Source organism: Mobula birostris, chromosome 26 (genome assembly GCF_030028105.1).
Source record: "Mobula birostris isolate sMobBir1 chromosome 26, sMobBir1.hap1, whole genome shotgun sequence".
Classification (NCBI taxonomy): Eukaryota; Metazoa; Chordata; class Chondrichthyes; order Myliobatiformes; family Myliobatidae; genus Mobula; species Mobula birostris.
Window position 1 is genome coordinate 23,438,643 of NC_092395.1, and position 18,763 is coordinate 23,457,405.

Consider the following 18,763-nt stretch of genomic DNA (forward strand, 5'->3'; position numbering starts at 1 on the left):
CTTTACTCAGAGAGTGGTAGCTGTGTGGAACGAGCTTCCAGCAGAAGTGGTTGAGGCAGGTTCTATGTTGTCGTTTAAAACTAAATTGGATAGATATATGGACAGGAAAGGAATGGAGGGTTATGGACTGAGTGCAGGTCGGTGGGACTAGGATAGGGTAAGAGTTCGGCACGGACTAGAAGGGCCGAGATGGCCTGTTTCCATGCTGTAATTGTTATATGGTTATATATTGTTATATAGTTATCAAGGTATGTTTATCATATACAACCTTGAGTTTCATATTCTTGCAGACACAGGAAAACAAAGAAGTGCAATCGATTCCACGAGAAACCACGTGTAACAAAAACCATCAAACATCCAATGTGCAAAAGAGGACAAATCCTGCAAATAATAAAAATGTAAACAAATAACACGGGGAGCATGAGCTGCAGAGTCCCTGGGAGTGAGTACCCAGGCTGCAGAGTCAGTTCAGTGCCAAGGTGAGTGAAGCCAGCCCAGGAGCCTGATTGCAGTAGGGCAACAATGAGGCATGTTCTGTGTAAAGTTACTTCCACAGCTGTGTAAAAGTAAGGGATTCCAGAATTTAGAAAATGATGGATTGGCCTATTTATCAAGACAGCGTGGGACATGGAGGCGATGTTCCCATGCACTTGGTGCCGCTAAACCTCCAGGTCTTTGTGGACTGTATAACATTGCTACAGTGGCGGGGGGGGGCATGCATGTTTAGACAAGTGGCTGAGGTGTTAATCAATTCAATTCTTTGTCAAAGATCATCTCAAACTCCTGTTGTTTCAGCTGCACCCATTTCGGCAAGTGGGAAGTGTTCCTTCACACTCCTGACCTGTGCTTTGCAGATAAGGTGATATTATTCTCTGCACCATTGGCTTATGGCACCTGTTCAGGAAACTGGGAGGTTATTCTTTTCTTAGCAAAACATATTTTACTAAAAGCTTTGCCATGCTCTGCAGAGAATAGTAGCTTCTTAGTTAATATAGCGAGGCTAGAATACTAGTGAGATGAATTTAAAGCCATGCCGTGGCAGCTGGAGAAATTGATTTCAGCAAAATAAATTATGGACTAAAGAGTTGGCGTCAAATTGGCAATGCCCATGAAAACACCCAAAGCATATCTATTTCTTTAAAACCCTTTGTAGAAGAAAAAAGCTGTTGTTGAATTAACAGATCTGCCAAAGCATGGCCTTGCCAGGCTATTTTAAGTTTAAGTGTCAAACACAATTGCTTTAGCCTGGAGTTACGTCTATCTAATTTAGTTAATTAGGCCACTGTGATGAACTATAATAAAACAGAATAATCCACCCAGCATCGGTCAAGATTTGAGATTCAAACATGTCCTGCTGATCAATCCTCAAAGTTCAAAGTAAAATTTAATATTGGAGTACATACATGTCACCACATACAGGTTCTTTTTCTGTGAGCATAATTAGCAAATCTATAGAATAGTAACTGTAAACAGGATCAAGGAACTGTGCAAGTGCAAATATAAATAAATAGCAATAAATAAGAAGATAAAGAGTCCTTAAAGTGAGAACACCCGAAACAGAAGGAGTGTAGTTATCCTCTTTTGTTCAAGAGCCTGACGGTTGAGGGGTTGTAGCTGTTCTTGAATCTGGTGGTGTGAGTCCTGAGGCTCTTGAACCATCTACTTGTTGGCAGCAGTGAGAAAAGAGCGTGGTCTGGGTGGTGATGATCTTTCTTATAGAAGCCCTTTTCATAAATGTCTGGGGATATGTTTAAATTTGGAGAGCTGCTGAAGCTGTCTGATACAGTAAAATACATCTTTGATGAGTATCCTGGCACTGTTTCATTTTCCCCCGGTGTCCTTGTATTAAAATCAGAATCAGAATTAAGCCAGAAAGGGAGGCCCAAGCATCTGGCTTTGATATATATATATATATATATAAAGTTTTGTAATTTCTGATCAAGAATGGCCAAGGAAGCCTTTTGCTAACTATTTACATCACTATCCCTCAGTTGATGAATCAATGCCACGCCACACTGAAAGCCACTTTTAAACAAACATCCCAATGTGGGGAGACCAGCACCATGACTAGTTAAACCTGCTGGACCCTTAAGGACTATGCCCTTGGGAGGTGGTGACCTTGTTCTCAATCTATCCAACAGTATGGTGAAGCACTGATCACCAGGCCTTATATGCAGTCCGAATCCATGGTGGGCACACTAAATTGGTGCTGGAATGTGTGGTGACACTCGCAGGCTGCTCCCAGTATACCTTTGGGTATGTTGGCTGTTAACGCTGGTAACACATTTCAGTGTCATGCTTTGATGGATACGTGATAAATTTCCACAAAAAAAAGAAATGCTCCATCACTGTCCTAAATGGAGCAGATTTGGAATCAGAGTCAGCATCTGGTTTATTACCATTAACATTTGTTATGAAATTGTTCTGAAGCAGCACCATGGTGCAATATGTAAAGTAGATTAGATTAGATTAGATTATGAGGACACGCAGTCCTCTTTTATTGTCATTTAGTAATGCATGCATTAAGAAATGATACAATATTCCTCCGGTGTGATATCACAGAAACACAGGCAGACCAAGACTGAAAAACTAACAAAAACCACATAATTATAACATATAGTTACAACAGTGCAACAATACCATAACTTGATGAAGAACAGGCCGTGAGCACAGTAAAAAAGTTCAAAGTCTCTCTAAAGTCCCATATCTCACGCAGACGGGAGAAGGAAGAAAACTCTCCCTGCCATGCCCGACCACAGTCCGACTCTGAGCCGTCTGAAAACTTCGAGCTCCGATCAGCCCTCCGACACCGAGTACCGAGCACCATCTCTGCCGAACGCTTTGACCCCAGCCTCGGTTGCCAGCAGCAGGCAAAGCTGGGGATTTTGGGGCCTTCCCTCCGGAGATTCTTGATCGCACAGTAGCAGCGGCAGCGAACCGGGCATTTCAGAAATTTCTCCAGATGTTCCTCTGCTTCTCACGTCTGTCTCCATCAAATCAGAATTGTGCACGGCATCCTACTTACAAATACAATATCATTTCACTGGAGAGCTGCACGCACTGCATTGCACCACTATCTTCTCCTCCCGCCCTATAAGTTATAATGAGAAAAGTTACAAACAAACAAATAATAAGAAAAGATGCAAAGTAGTGAGAATGTTCATGGGCTCATGGACTGTTCAGAAAACTGATGGTGGAGGAAAAGAAGCTGTTCTTAAAAAAACCTGTGCCTCCTCCCCGATGGTAGTGATGAGAAGAGGGCATTTAGATCTGCTCTGGTACCTCAGTAACCTAATCCTAAGCTTGGAGTTCTGTGCTCAGTTCTGGTCACCTCACTACAGGAAGGATGTGGATACTATAGAGAGGGTGCAGAGGAAATTTACAAGGATGTTGCCTGGATCGGAGGGCGTACCTTATGAGAACAGGTTGAGTGAACTTGGCCTTTTCTCTTTGGGGTGACAGAGGATGGGAGGTGACCTGATAGAGATGTATAAGATGATGAAGGGCATTGATCGTGTGGATAGCCAGAGGCTTTTTCCCAGGGCTGAAATGGCTAACACGAGAGGGCACAGTTTTAAGGTGCTTGGAAATAGGTACTGAGGGGATGTCAGGGGTAAGTTTTTCCACACAGAGAGTGATGGGTGTGTGAAATGCACTGATGGCGACAGTGGTAGAGGTAGATATAATAGGGTCTTTTAAGAGACCCTTAGACAGATACATGGAGCTTAGGAAAATAGAGGGCTATGCAGTAGGGAAATTCTCAGCAGTGTCTAGAGTAGGTTTCATGGTCGGCACAACATTGTGGGTCAAAGGGCCTGTAATGTGCTGTGGATTTCTATGTTCTATGTTCTAAGATCACTCATCAGTTTTTTCCCAAGATAAAAGCAGTCACCTGCTCTTAACACGATTCTTAAAAAAAACTGCAGTTCCTCACTGACACTCTCTCTCTAGCCACAGCCACCAGTAGAGATAAGGTGCGGGGAAATACTATCACTAACAATATCACACAACATCCATGTTTGGAAATAAGTTGCTGTTCCTTCATGCTTGTTAGATCGAAGTTCTGGAGTTCTTATCCACCAGCACCGTGAGAATACCTTCACAGAGACTGCAGTGGTTCATAAGTGCCTGACTAAAATTTCAAGGGTTGCAAAGGATAGGCCCTTCCAGTGACAATCAGGTCGGGTGCAAGGGAGAAAGGAAACCTTACCTGAACCCACACATGAGCATACGACCTGCTGAGGGCTGCAAGGAGCAAGAAGTTACAGTTCATGGAACATTACTGGGGTGTTACCATGTAGAAACGTGAGTGAAGGGATACTTCTAGAGGGCACCATATTAGCAATCAATGGAAACACCTCAACACAGAAGGAAAGATTTATATATTGATAACGTCTTCCAAAATCTCCAGATTTTGTGGCTAAGTGGTAATTACTGTAATAAAGGGGCAGTGAATTGCTCCATATGGTACCACAAACAGCAGCAGGCAAGCTGTTCTGGACTTGGTAGTAGAGAGAGACAGTGCTTATTGTGCTGCGGGGTCTAGTGCAGAGAGGGCTACAGTTCAAATTCTCATCCAAAATACAGCACTTCTGACACTGCTGCGGTGCTGCATTGGAGCATTAGTCTGAATTGTGAGCTTAGGTCTCGTGGGAGGAACCGAAAGCCACCACCTCTATCAGCTCTAGCCCAGAGATGAAAGTGCTATTGATTGAAATGTACCTTGTACAGGCATTGTATTTGATGGCATTCTGAGAAGGCGCACAAAGAATTTAGAAGAATGGTATTAATACTCCAAGATTATTTAATGAACTTGATGAACCAAGTGGCCATTGTTCTTTGCTGTAATTATTTCTTAATTCCTAGAATCCCTCTTTTCTCTTGAAAAGAGAAAATCAATACACAAGTTAATAGGAGCTTTAAAAAATCATCACATTCTGGGAAGATACAAGTGTTTTCATTTCTGTGAAAACAGGAAGAAAACTACAAGCCATCAATAAAATACTCTTATAAACATTTAATGAAGTTTCAGGAGAAACTTTCAAAGACAGGTAGGAATGTGGAGCTCATCATTCATTACCACAGGGAGTGGTTGAGGTTAATAATAGACAGTGGAGGCTGGTTAAGCTTCTGAGGAAATCAGAAGAGATTGTGCTGATATTTACAAGAGAAAAGGTGAGAAAAGGTGCAAAATACAAGCCAGAATGGACATGTTTGCATTAATGTATTGATCCCTATTGTAAATTCAAAATAATTCTCAGCAAGGGCCTTGATTGTTGTAGACAGGTATACTGAATATAAAGCATTCTTGGAATGCAACTGGTTTAGTAATTTTGCCCATTCTGATAATAATCTACCACAGGATTCTGTGCTATTAGTTGCTTGCTGCCTTCAATATTTCCCCTTGCCAACCAGCGAGCAGCCTTTCTCGTCCATTTCCTAGAACTTCCTACCAGCAATCTTCTCTACATTAAAGAGATTTGAGATGTCATAGACACTTTAACAGTTTTTGGGAACTGTATCATCCCTCTGCTACCTCAGCTAGAAGCAATGCTGTACTTGAAGGTGCTTTTGTTGCCAACCCTCAAAAATATCACAGCCATGTTGATATTGGAGTAAGGCTTCGTGATAACCTGACACTAACCTCGACCCACTCTGGTCCTAGTCAGGTTCACGTGCAATCAAGGAGTACGAGCGCGATTGGACAGTTTCTTCGGCAAGATGGCTCCCAATTGGATTCAGTGTGATTTAGCACCTTAGGAGATGAGCAGAATCGGGGCTTTATATACCTAGGGATGCAAGAATGAATCTATTTCAAAAAAGATTTCACTGCCTGTAAGGCAATTTGGAACTATGAAAAGTCCAGTGGAAAACTTTGCTCTGTGTATATAGAACCACAGTCAACATCTGGTCTCTCAGTCCAAGGATGAATGTGTTTGTGATAAACAGCGATGTGAGGGTTCACCAGAATGATTCCTGGGGTGGTGGGTTTGTTCTATGAGGAGGGATTAAACAAATTAGGATTGTATTCTCTTGAGTTGAGAAGAATGAGAGGCGATCTTATTGAGTACACAACTTTTCTTACGGGGCTTCTCAGGGCAGAGATAGAGTTGATCTGTCTACTGGCAGTGATGGTTAGAACCATTCTAAGGTATCACCCGATCAGGACTGAGATGAGAGAAAAATTCTTCTTCTAGAGTATAGGAAATCTTTGGAATTCACTACCTTAGAGTCTCTTACACAGAGACGGATAGATTTATAGAGATGACCAAATGATATGAGGTTAGTGTAAGAAGGTGGTGCTGAAGCTAGCTGATCAGCCATGATCTTTATGAGTACCAGAGTAACACAAAGGGCTTCTATTTCTTCTGTTGCTAAAATGCAAGCAGTTTCATTTTTCTCCAATGCTGCTCAAAGAGGCCAAGGTATGATTTCTACATTAATTCAGTCCAGTTCCAAGCAGTGTTCTGCTTCCAATATATTTTCCCACAGAAAATGCTCCAGTAGCTGGCAAAGTTCATGTTTAAGATGTCTCATGGGAACGTCTGCTTGCAGATCTCTAATTCCGTCACTGACACAAGGTTTTTTGTTTTGCACCGTCACAAGAAAAATGCACCACTCAGTGCCTACATGGCACACAGGAGACAGATAAACAGAGCAAAAACAAATGACACAGTCAGGATCTATAATGACGCTGGCATTTGGCTTAACTCTGTTTATCAGCTAGCATTTTAGCCTCCAAGCTCAAAGGTTGTGGCTTCAGGTTCCACTCTTGACGCACGTCTACAGAATCCAGGTGACACTCCCATGCAACAATGAGGGAACACCTTTCAGATGAGGCTCTAAATCTGGTATGCATGCCTACTCAGGTGAAGGAGTACGTAGACAGGATGCTCTTTTTCAAGCCGTATCTTTAAACAATATCTAAAGGAGAACATCTGGAGATTAATTTGTTGTCTCTTGCTGTAGTAAAAATGGAAGTCTTGAGGCCTTGAAATGCACTCATGTTTAAATCCACGCAAATATTAATGAATCTTATTGTATCGGATACTTTGAAGTTTCCCACTTAATGTAAATGAGGAAATGGCAAGCGGTTGACTGGCATTGTGCAAATGAACTACAAAACAAAATTACGTCAATATTACCAGCAAACATGATGCAATGAACACAGCCTTAAAGCTTTAGTCTGGAACTGGTTCAAAGCAGGATGAAAACTTTTGGATACTTTCTAAGTGGCAAGAAGTGGGTTGCTGCAGCTGGGAAGTCCTGTTTCCTCCCCATCCCAGGGGAGGTTCTGTGCGCTATTGAGGCACCATCTTCTCATTCCCTTCCTCCCATTCACCACATCTTTACTGATCCAAGCAAGGGGGAGAAAAACGAGAGCTGTAAAACTTGCTTATGGTGGGAAAAGCCTTTATTTTCACACAATGTGCTCTGCAGGAACTGAGTCCTCTTATTTATTCTGGCTGTGTAACAAAACCAATTCAGAAGCAGTAGGGGTGTAACAGAGACCCTCCCGCAAGTCGAAGATACATTACAGCCACAATGAACTCACTAACTCGCTAATTAATGCTACCTTACACTGTTAGAATGCAGCATGCGGTATGTGATAATGTTTCCAGGAAATTTTAAAAAAAACGCTCTACCATGAACTGACTTTCAGGAATAGTTACAACAGAATTAAATGGAAAAAGATGTTTCAGGAAGCCACTTTTTTATGCCATTTTCTAAACAAAAATTAATGAGCCTCTTCTTTCCAGCTGCTACATTCAGGCCACTACTTCCAAATGTTCTCATTTCCACCCCCCCCCCCCCCCCCGCTGATTCTCCCACGTTAGGTGACAAACAGCAGCAGTGTTTGTCTGCATTCCTGGGTGATCCTAGATAATTAGGAACCAGTAATTAGTTCCCAAACTTCACCTGCAGAGAACAGTTTATAGAGGCCGTCCCTTCTGCATTTGTTCTCAGGGTGAAGCTTGCCCTTCCAGGAAATTGATGTCCTCCTCCTTTAAAGAACAGGCTTTCCCTCCACCATTAATGCTGTCCTCACCTGCATAGTCTCCATTTTCTGGACACTCGTGCTCACCCCCATCTTCCTGCTGCCTTTACAGGGATAGAGTTCATCTTGTCCTAACCTACCTCCCCCTGAGCATCCACATTATTCTCCACAGCTTTTGCCATCTCCAAAGGGATCCTGCCACCAAATGCATTTTATCTTCGCCCCCCTCCCAACTCTCTGTTTTCCACAGGGATCACTCGTCCGTGATTCCCTTGTCCATTCATCCCTCCTCACAGATCTCCCTCCTGGCACTTATCCCTGCAAATATCCAAAGCGCTACACCTGCCCGTCCTCCTCCTCCCTCACCTCCATTCAGGGCCCCAAACAATCCTTCCAGGAGAGGCAACACTTCACTTGGCTGTCTACTGTACCTGGTGCTCCCCATGAGGCCTCAACAATGTTTATGAGACTCGCTGCAAGCTGGGGGACTGCTTCGTTGTGGACCTCTGCTCCATCCACCAAAAGTGGAATTTCTTGGTGGCCGACCATTCCAATTCCTATTGCCATTCCCATTCCAACATCTCGGTCCATGGCCTCCTCTTGTGCACGCAGAGGCCTCTCTCAGGGTGGAAAAACAACACTTCATATTCCTTCTGGGTAGCCTCCAACCTGAAGGCATGAACATCAACTCCTCCTTCTGAAATTTGTTTTCCCTCTTCCTTCCCTCTTCTTCTATTCCCCACTCTGGCCTCTTACCTCTTCTCACCTGCCTATCATCTCCCCCTGGGTCCCCTCCTTCTTCTCTTTCTCCCACGGTCTACTCTCCTCTCCAGGCCTTTATCTTTCCCACCTATCTGCCTTCACCTATCATCTTCTAGCTAGTTCTCTTACCTCTTCCCCCACCTTTATAATTCTGGAGTCTTTCCCCTTCTTTACCAGTCTGATGAAGGGTCTCGGTCCGAAACATTGACTTGTCTATTCATTCCCATAGATGCTGCCTGACCTGCTGAGTTCCTTCAGCATTTTGTGTGTGTTGCTTTCTCATCCAGTTGTCACTTAGTACCTTCCCACAAGATCCAATTAAATCCTCATTCAGAACTGTCTTAAAACATAATGAGTTGTGCTCACTTTTCCCAAAATATGCACCCACTTTCAGGTCTGTCACCCGGCCTGACTCCTTTCCTAAATCTACTCAGGAGATTGAGTTCAAGAACCTTGACTGAAGCTTCAATGCGAAAAGGAAGGATCCCTAGGGGTGACATTTTTCAGCTGAGACATTAAAGTGAGCCCTCTCAAATGCATGAAAGATTACATGGCACAATTCTGGAGGACAGCTAGGAGTTATCCCTTTTTATTCTACCCGATATTTATTACTCAATCAACATCCACAAAACAATGTTATTATTTTGCTTCCTGTGGTGAATTATGTGTACAAGATGGCTATCTTAGTATTTATATTGCATGAGCCAATATTTCTTTGGGATGTCCCATGTTGTGAAAGTACCGAGTGTTACTGAGAAAGTTCCTTACTGAGACACACTATTCAATTAATCCCCTGGTCTTTCCCTGACCCCTGTGGGTTTTTTTTACCCTTTCCAGGATTTATCCATTTCCTCTTTGAATTCTCTGTAAATTCCAATGCTTTCCAAAGTTAAGCAAGGGTTAATGATTCTCTTTACATGGCATCTTGTTTTCAACGGCGTGGTCACGTTTGTGAACAATTCCAGATCCTGCCCTATATTCACTACTGTGGCCTGTGAAAGGGCAGAGTCTGGAAGTGACAGTGGACATGAGAACAATCATACACTTCCTCCGAGGAGAGAGGCAGAATGCTGGGAAACAGAGGGAGTTTCCTCCACTCTCGCACCCTTAAACTGCAGCAAGACCTGTCCTTTGTCACTCTGTGAGAAATTCAGATCTATCAGCTTTTCAATTGTGTACAAAATTATCCTTTGTCCTTGGGAATGAATTGCTTTTTTTTCACTAGTGTTGGCAATTATGTTTATTCTATATTACTTGGTGCCCCGGCAAATAGTCTCCTCTTGACAAAGAACTTCGCAGTTCAGATGTTTTTGTTAAAAAGATAGGCTGCAAAGCATTTATGTCAGACAAAAGGCAAATGTGAGAAAAGAATAAGTTCTCATCCTTGTTTTCAAATTCATACTTGGTCTCACCCAATGCCTGCCTGCCTTTGTAATCTCAAATCTACAATCTTCTGTTGCCCCCATTCCCCAACCCCACAATTCTGAGCTCTTGAACATGCTTAATTTAATTTTGCATTTAATGGTGCCAGACGTACCTTCACTACCTCCTCTAAGTACTGAAATTCCCACTCTTAACATCTATGCCTCTCTTATGACACTCCTTAAAACTCACATCTTTGGTGATCTGACTCAGGTACTATTTCCATTTTTGATAACAATCCAGTGGTGTGCCTTGTGTTGTATTAATATGATTATTGATGGTATAGAAAGGTAAGTAGAAGTTGTGTTGGGGATTTGCTTTTAAAATCGGAATCAGAATCAGGTTTAACATCACCAGCATACGTCCTGAAATTTGTTAACTTAGCAGCTGCAGTACAATGCAATACATGATAATATAGAAAAAATAAGTAAATCAATTACAGATAGTGTTCATGGGTTCAATGTCCATTCAGGAATCAGATGGCAGAGGGGAAGAAACTGTTCCTGACTCACTGAGTGTGTGCCTATAGGCTTCTGTGCCTCCTTCCTAATGGTAACAATGAGAAGAGGGCATGTCCTGGATGATGGGGGCCCCTAATAACAGATGCCGCCTTTCTCCGGCACTGCTTCTTGAAGATGTCTTGGATACTATGGAGGCTAGTACCCAAGATGGAGCTGACTAATTTACAACTTTCTGTAGCTTCTTTCGATGCTGTAGCTTCTTTCAGTAGGTGGATCTGAGTCTATGGGACCACATGGTTTAGGTTGACACTTTTAATATAGTACTGCATGTTCAAGGGAGTTGCTTCTTGGTAGAAAGTGACACTGGTGAGCTTTCAGATATACAAGCCTGTAAGATAATATTTGAAAAGACAGAAATGGGTTATGATTCACCAATAGACAACTGAAAGATTTGTAACTTTGGTGATGACACAAAACACAGAAGAGAAAGACCTCATTTAATGAATCCACTAGGTAAAATTCCATGAGTTTAGTCTGGTTCTTCGACCTGAGCGGTCAAGCTCTGCCTGGAATATATTCTTCAAGGACCAGTGCTATAATAATTTGGTCTGTATAATTAGTATGCAAGACAAGCTTTTCACTCTCTTGTTTGTAGCTTTTGTCTACAGCTTGGCATTCAACACTATCATCCCCTCAAAACTAATTAATAAGCTTCACGTTCTCAGCCTCAATACCTGTGGTGCAACTGGATTTTCGATTTTCTCACTTGCGGACGCCAGTCAGTTCGAATTGGCAACATCTCCTCCACAGTCTCCCTCAGCACTGGTGCACCACAAGGCTGTGTGCTCGAACCCCTGCTCTACTCGCTTCATACTTATGGCTCCGAGACTGTATACAGCTCCAATGCCAACAACACCACTGTTGTAGGCTGAATCAAAGGTGGTAATGAATCAGAATATAGAAGGGAGATTGAAAATCTGGTTGAGTGGTGCCACTGCAACAACCTCTCACTCAAGGTCATCAAGATCAAGGAGATGATTATTGACTTCAGGTGGAGGAAACTGGAAGCCCTCAGCACAGGTACACCACAGGTTGTGTGTTTAGCCCCCTATTCTACTTCTTTAATACTGATGACTGTAAGCACAGCTCTAGTTGCCATTTCACTCATCGTCAGGGGATCAGAGGTGGACTCAGCAGCTTTAAATTCCCCAGTGTTATCAGTTCAGAGGATCTGTTCTGGGCCCAGCATGCAAGTCCAATCATGAAGAAAGCATGGCTGTGCCCCTCCTTCCTTGGGAGTTTGAAAAGTTTCAGCATGACATCAAAAACTTTGACAATCTTCTATACTTGTGTGGTGGTGAGTATGTTGACTGGCTGCATCACAGCTTTGTATGGAAACACCAATTCTTTTGAATGGAAAATCCTATAAAAGGTAATGGAAATGGCCCAGTCCATCCCACCGGTGAGCACATCCATACAGAGTACTGTTGCTGGAAAGCAGCACCCATCATCAGTGAACCCGCCCCCCCCTCCGACATCCCGGCCATGCTCTCTTCTCACTGCTGCCATCAGGAAGGAGGTACAGGAGCCTCAGTACCCATACTACCAGGTTCAGGAACAGTTATTACCCCTCAACAATCAGGCTCTTGAACCAGAGGAGATAACTTGACTCAACTGCACTCACCCCATCACTGAACTGTTCCCATAACCTATGGACACAGGTGGTGGATAGTCGTTTGAGCAGCCAGTGCACATCACAGGTCCTGGTTATGCAACCACTGACACCAGGCAGATAATCTCTGAAGAGTGTTGATAATGGCTGGGGTCACCTGTCTTGATAAGACACTGTCCAGAAGAAGGCAATGGCAAACCACTTCTGCAGAAAACTTTGCCGAGGACAATCACGGTCATGAGACCATGATTGCCTACATCATATAATATGGCACATAATGTTGTGATGACTCTAAGAGATCCAGGATTTCGCTCTGTACAGTAATGTAGGAGGGATGATTGCTCTTTAGACCAAATGTTCTATACTTTCCAGACAGAGTCACACTGCAATGGGCATGAGTGGGAACCCTGGAATACTCTTCCTTTTCCTTGACTAACCCGAACTGGGGTAATTGGAATGAGCCAATTACAATCCCTGATGAATGACTCCATTGAAGTAAGAAGTTATTCAGCCCAACAAATCTACAATCAGTCCTGCAGAAGGGTTTTGGCCCAAATTGTTGAATGTACTTTCTTCCATAGATGCCTGGTCTGCTGAGTTCCTCCAGCATTTTGTGTGTGTTGCTTGGATTTCCAGTATCTGCAGGTTTTCTCTTGTTTGTGATACAATGTACCCCCAGTGCTCTTCATATCATACACCCTTTCAAAGAATGCATTCAGCTTAGACTGGCTGAATGCATGGCAATTTAGACTACGCCCCAGCCTGAGTTCAATGAACTAATAATCTGTGGGTGTGCATCTATGTTAATTCTTAAACTGCAGTTGTCAATCATATAGTTTCTCGATTGTGATTTCATACAGGAATTTAACTCGTTTGTTGAGGATTACAAAGGACTACATGCTTTCTCTCATAGAGTTGATTAGCCCATATTTATGCCCACTCTGTTTCTGCCCTCATTCCTTCTCTCCACACCAGAGTCAAATTATAAAAGTATGTATAAATTATACAACCTTGAGATTTGTCTGCTTACAGGCAGCCCCAAAGCAAGAAAACCAAAAGAACCCAATTAAAAAAAAAACACAAATCATGCAAATAGAACCAAGTAACAACATTCCAAATCAAATTGAGTCCATAGACCTGATTCACCGAAGCAGCCAGAGTAGGCCCAAAAGCCTCAGTATCAGTTTATCATGTAGTGGGCAAATCACCACAAAGCTCACAGACGCAAAGCATGTAGCAGCGGATGCTCAAAGCCATGAGCAGAGGAGTGAACATCACAGGAGAGTGAGCAAAGTTGGCCCAACCCTCGCCTCCAGTCCTGATATTCTGCCTTTCCAGTCTATCTGGGCTGGCATTTAAATTGTCCAAACCCCGGGTAGTACCCTGCACTAGGACTCGGGATTAACCATCACAGTGGTACACTCTGGGCCCAGACCTTACTGCCCACTGATACACTCTTGGCCTAGATCCCACCACCCAGCGATACGCTACTGGGCCTAAACCTCACCGCCCAGCCCAAAGCCATTCTTTACCTCTCCAAATCGCCTCTGTGCCTGGTTGAGGTGGACAGGCATCGAAGCCCTTCCACCTCGATTCCTCTCCAAATGGCTCACTCCAACTTAATCTCCGACAGCAACACTGTCTCCGTCTTCAAAACTGTCTCGAACACGTTACGCTCTGACTTTACAGCACAGGTCATCCCTCAAGTCAGCTTCACCTCCGCTCACCTCTTCATTGTTTGAGGTGATAGTTTACCACAATTTACCTCATAAAAATAATTATTAATTATGTTATAATTTATATTTCATGCCTTCTGAACCACCAGTAATCTGTTGCCCAACTTCAGTAGCACCATCTTAAACTGCCATTTCCATCCATTTTCATTATTGCATTAGAACTATTCCCTGTTCATCTCTCTTGTCTTCCAAATGTCACCATCATCTCCCTTGCCTTCTGTTGCACCAGCCTGAGAATGGGCTGAAGATCCAACATGCACTTTGTTGTCCTTTTACAAAGCCAGGACACGGGCATTTTTCTAGATAAAACACTGAACTTCCTTCAATCGAGTGAAAGAATGATGTGTTCACTGCTCGCGAAGCCATTTCCTCACACTGGAGTGATAAAACATAGCCTACAAAACATAACTGCAAGAGATTCTGCAGATGCTTAAAAGTCTTGAGCAAAACTCACAAAACGCTGGAGGAATTCAGCAAGTCAGGCAGCATCTGCAGAGGGGGAATGAACAGTCAACATTTCAGGCTTATGAGTCCTGATGAAGGGTCTCGGTCCGAAATGTCGACTGTTTATTCCCCTCCACAGATGCTTCCTGACTTGTTGAGCTCCCCCGACGTTTTGTGTGCTTTGCTGGCAAGACTGCTCAGTTCAGTCTGAAAGTGTGACCTTAACTTACTACCCGACTCCCACATTGTTGAGAGGCACAGGGCCAAAGCTGGCAGATCCACTGCCACACAGCACCAGGGACCTGGCTTCAATTATGAGACTGGGTTCTGTCTGTGTGACGTTTGCACGTTCTCCCTGTGATCCAGGTGATCCGGTTTCCTCTCTTGTCCTAAAGACATGCAGGTTGGGAAGTTAACTGGTTCCTGGAAATTACCCATAATTTGTAGGCAAGTGGCAGAATGGTAGCTTAGTGGTTAGCACAATGCCTTACAGTACGGGCGACCCAAATTCAATTCCCACCGCTGCCAGTAAGGAGTTTGTACATTTTATCTGTGATCGGGTGGGTTTCCTCCGGGTGCTCCGGTTTCCTCCCACAGTCCAAAGACATACTGGTTAGCAAGTTAATTGGTCATTGCAAGTTGCTGCATGATTAGGCTCAGATTAAATCAGGGGATTGCTTGGCAACGTGGTTCAAAGGGCCAGAGGGCCAATTCCATGCTGTATCTCAATAATAATAATCTGGGAGTAGCCAAGGAGAATTTTAATGAAAACATTGGATTAATGTAGGATTAGCATAAATGAGTGGTTGATGATGGGTATGGACTCGAAGGGCATTTTTCTTTGCTGTATGGCTCTATGACTCTCCGTGTCTCTACCTTTGACTTCTTACTCTGTCCACTGTTATTCTGTTAACTTGAGGTACATTTGCTGACCAGACACTTCGCAACTTTATTGACTCATATTAAAGTTCAGCAATTTCACATTCTGAACCTGTTGTTCTCACTTGCTCTTCTATGGTTGCACCTTTTATTTTAATCATTTACATTATGCATAATTACCTTGCTCCATCACTATGTATGACATTTAATCTTGCCTCGTGCATCTTTTGTGCTTTTCTCCCTAATCCCTTTCTTTGCATTTTAAAGTCTCTTTCATCTCACTCTCTTTTCCCATTTTTGATGCCAGGTCATCTCTAACCCATCTTCTTTCCTCAGTTGCTGAATGGCCTACTCAGTATTTCCAAAGGCTTATTGCTTTTACTTCAGGTTTTCATCTTGGTACTGTTGCATTGTCTGTCCTATATCTTGACAAGATGTTTTCTTAACACATATTGGCTTCTAAGGTGATTTTTTTTGGATATGGATTTAGAAATGCAGCACAGTAACAGGACCCTCCGGCCCAAAAAGCCCATGCCACCTAGTTACGCCCATGAGCCCAATTAACCTACTAACCTGTACGTCTTTGGAATGTGGGAGGAAACCAGAGCACCCAGGGGAAACCCACGTGGTCAAGGAGAGAACGTACAAACTCCTTACAGACAGTGGCGGGAATTGAACCCAGGTCGCTGCTGTTGTAATGGCGTTATACTAACTGCTATGCTGCTGCGCCGACCAGCAACTGCAAAGCTCTCTTCAAGATCTCTGACCTGCGTCTGGGCTTTGGGGGAAGAGCGTCGCCCTTTATAGTCTGATCCGAGAATGGTATTCTTTAGGATCTTTATTTCCTTCCACACAGAGGAAGTGTTTAACCTGAACAGATCTCCATGGCAACTAAACTGGGATGCATTACCTCTGCAATCCTGTTCTCATTTCAAAACAAGGAGCTGATGCAGTCCTCAGCCTCCATCACCTTCCTGTGCAGCACCTTCCCCCAAAGTACTGTCCAATTGCAGCCAACCCTCACAGTGTCAATATACTGTACATCTGATATTTAATTTAAATAAAATATAAGATCGGTATGTCTCCCACCAGAAAATTGCTCATGAGTGACAGCAGGACAGGAGGGCCCAGAGGCCCGAACCATCTGCACTGGAATCTGGGCAAACAGCAAATCGAGGAGGAGGCCCAGGCCCTGATGGGCAGGACAAGGCAGGTGTACGATCGCATTGGCTCGCTCGACCTGGCCGAGGTGACCTACGAGAATACGCTGAAGGAACTGGCCGACATCGAGGTAAAACACATAGGTGGTGGGGAGCCATTGATGAATGGGGTCTGGGGAAAGTGAATGGTTCGGGGACTGTAACATCCTAGGGTTCAATGAATTGACTCATTCATTATTTTGCAGTGATATCATTGATTAGTAAACCTGCCTTGTTTCGTAAACCTGCACTTATCAGCTTTTGTTTGTTAAGCGGATGCTGCATCTTTAAATTTCATTAGGTATTGCACAACTCCTGCTGTGATCTGGGACCTGCTGGCTGCAAGGCTTGGTTTAAGCATGTACGGTACTGTGGTAGCATTCCGAAGGGAATTGGATGCATTCCTGGAAAAGAAGCTTCAGAGTGTTCTGGAATTCATGGAACGTACAGATGTGGCCAAGCTGATGGTAGTCCCACCTCTTCATGAGAAGTTTGTGGGTGTAAATTCCACTCCTGAGGGTTGAATGCAAAATTCTTTGTTATATTGTGAGAAGTGTATTCTTTTGGATCAGGCAGGCCCCTCATAGCCTTTATCACGCGTGTAAAAGAATTCATAATGCTCATTTTGAAGGTAGCAAGTGAGTCCACTCTGCTGCCTCTCAATTTGATTCCCAGGTTCAATCTAAATTCGATCCTTGGTTGCTGACTATGCAACATTTTTACATAGGACCATCCATAACACATACCATAGGAAAAACATTAGGCCATTTGGCCCAGTGAGTCAGTTCCACCCTTCACTCATGGCTGATTTATTATCCATCTCAACCCCATCCTGCTGCCGTCTCCCCATAATCATTGCCACCTTTACTAATGAAGAACCTATCAACCTCCACTTTAAATGTACCCAATGATTAAGATGCACAGGTAGTTTGGATTCAGAACTAGCTTGCCTATATAAGACAAATAGTGGTGGTGGAAGCATATGACTCTGACTGGAGTTCTATGACCAGCAGTGTTCTGCAGGGATCGTTGCTGCAGGCTCTGTCGTCTGAGATGCATAAAAATAGCTCGGCTTAAAACGTAGATGGGCGGGTTAGTAATCTTGCAGATGGCACAAGGATTGGTGGAATCGTGCACAGTAAAGGATCCAGCAGCTACAGATGTGGGCAGAGAAATGGCAGATGGAGTTTAATCCGAGCAAGTGTCAAGTGTTGCGCACGTAATGTTAGAGGAAATATTGTTCCTCTCCGCGCCTTGTGGCGCATCGGGTGGCAACCTTGCTATTTCTTTGGCTGTTTTTTAATGAGGCTGAGTTACCCAACCCAGCACGAATGGAAAGCGTGCAAGGAGCCGGCCGGATTCGAACCCAGGACCATTCACCTCGAATTCCAGGGCGGATACCACTAAACCACCGGCTGGCCAATGTTAGTAAAAAGTATACAGTTAATGGCAGGAGCCTTAACAGCTCGGATTTGCAGAGGGATCTTGGGGTCTACACCCATAGCTCCCTGAAAGTTATCGCACACCGAGAAAGGGTGATAAAGAAGACCTGTGACATGCTTGGTAAGGACAGTGATAAGAAGAGTCAGGGACAGGAGAAGATCTGCAGATGCTGGAAATCCAAGCAACACACACAAAATGCCCGAAGAGTCTCGGCTCGAAACGTCGACTGCGCTCTTTTCCACAGAAGAGTCAGGAAGTTATCTTACAGCTATATAAAACTCTGGTTAGGCCGTACTTGGAGAACTTTGTGCAATCCTTGTCACCCCAGTACATGAATAATGTGGAGGCATTAGAAAGAGTACAGGAGAGGTTTACTAGGATGCTGCCTTGATTGGAGCATATCAGCTGTAGGAGAGTTTGGACAAAATTATGAGAGGCATATAGGGCGTAGACAGTTAGAATCTTAAACACAAAATAATCTGCAGATGCTGGGGTCAAAGCAATATTCACAACACGCTGGAGGAACTCAGCAGGTCGGGCAGCATCCGTGGAAAAGATTGGTCAACGTTTCGGGCCCAAAACGTCGACTGATCTTTTCCACGGATGCTGCCCGACCTGCTGAGTTCCTCCAGTGTGTTGTGAGTGACAGTTAGAACCTGTTCCCCATGGTGGAAGTGTTAGAATTCTAACAGAGGGTAGGTTTTTAAGGTTATAAAGAGAAAGTTTGGAGGAGATGTGCAGGTCCA

General features: G+C 43.7%; 1 protein-coding gene across 1 annotated transcript in view; it reads left to right on the forward strand.

The window, feature by feature from the left end:
* LOC140188409 (semaphorin-4E-like) overlaps positions 1 to 18,763 on the forward strand; it is a 177,177-nt gene that overhangs the window by 1,112 nt on the left and 157,302 nt on the right. The window contains exons 2-3 of the mRNA XM_072244649.1: positions 291 to 479; positions 16,468 to 16,666. The gene's annotated coding sequence lies outside the window, so the exon portion shown is untranslated. The remainder of the gene's footprint in view (positions 1 to 290; positions 480 to 16,467; positions 16,667 to 18,763) is intronic.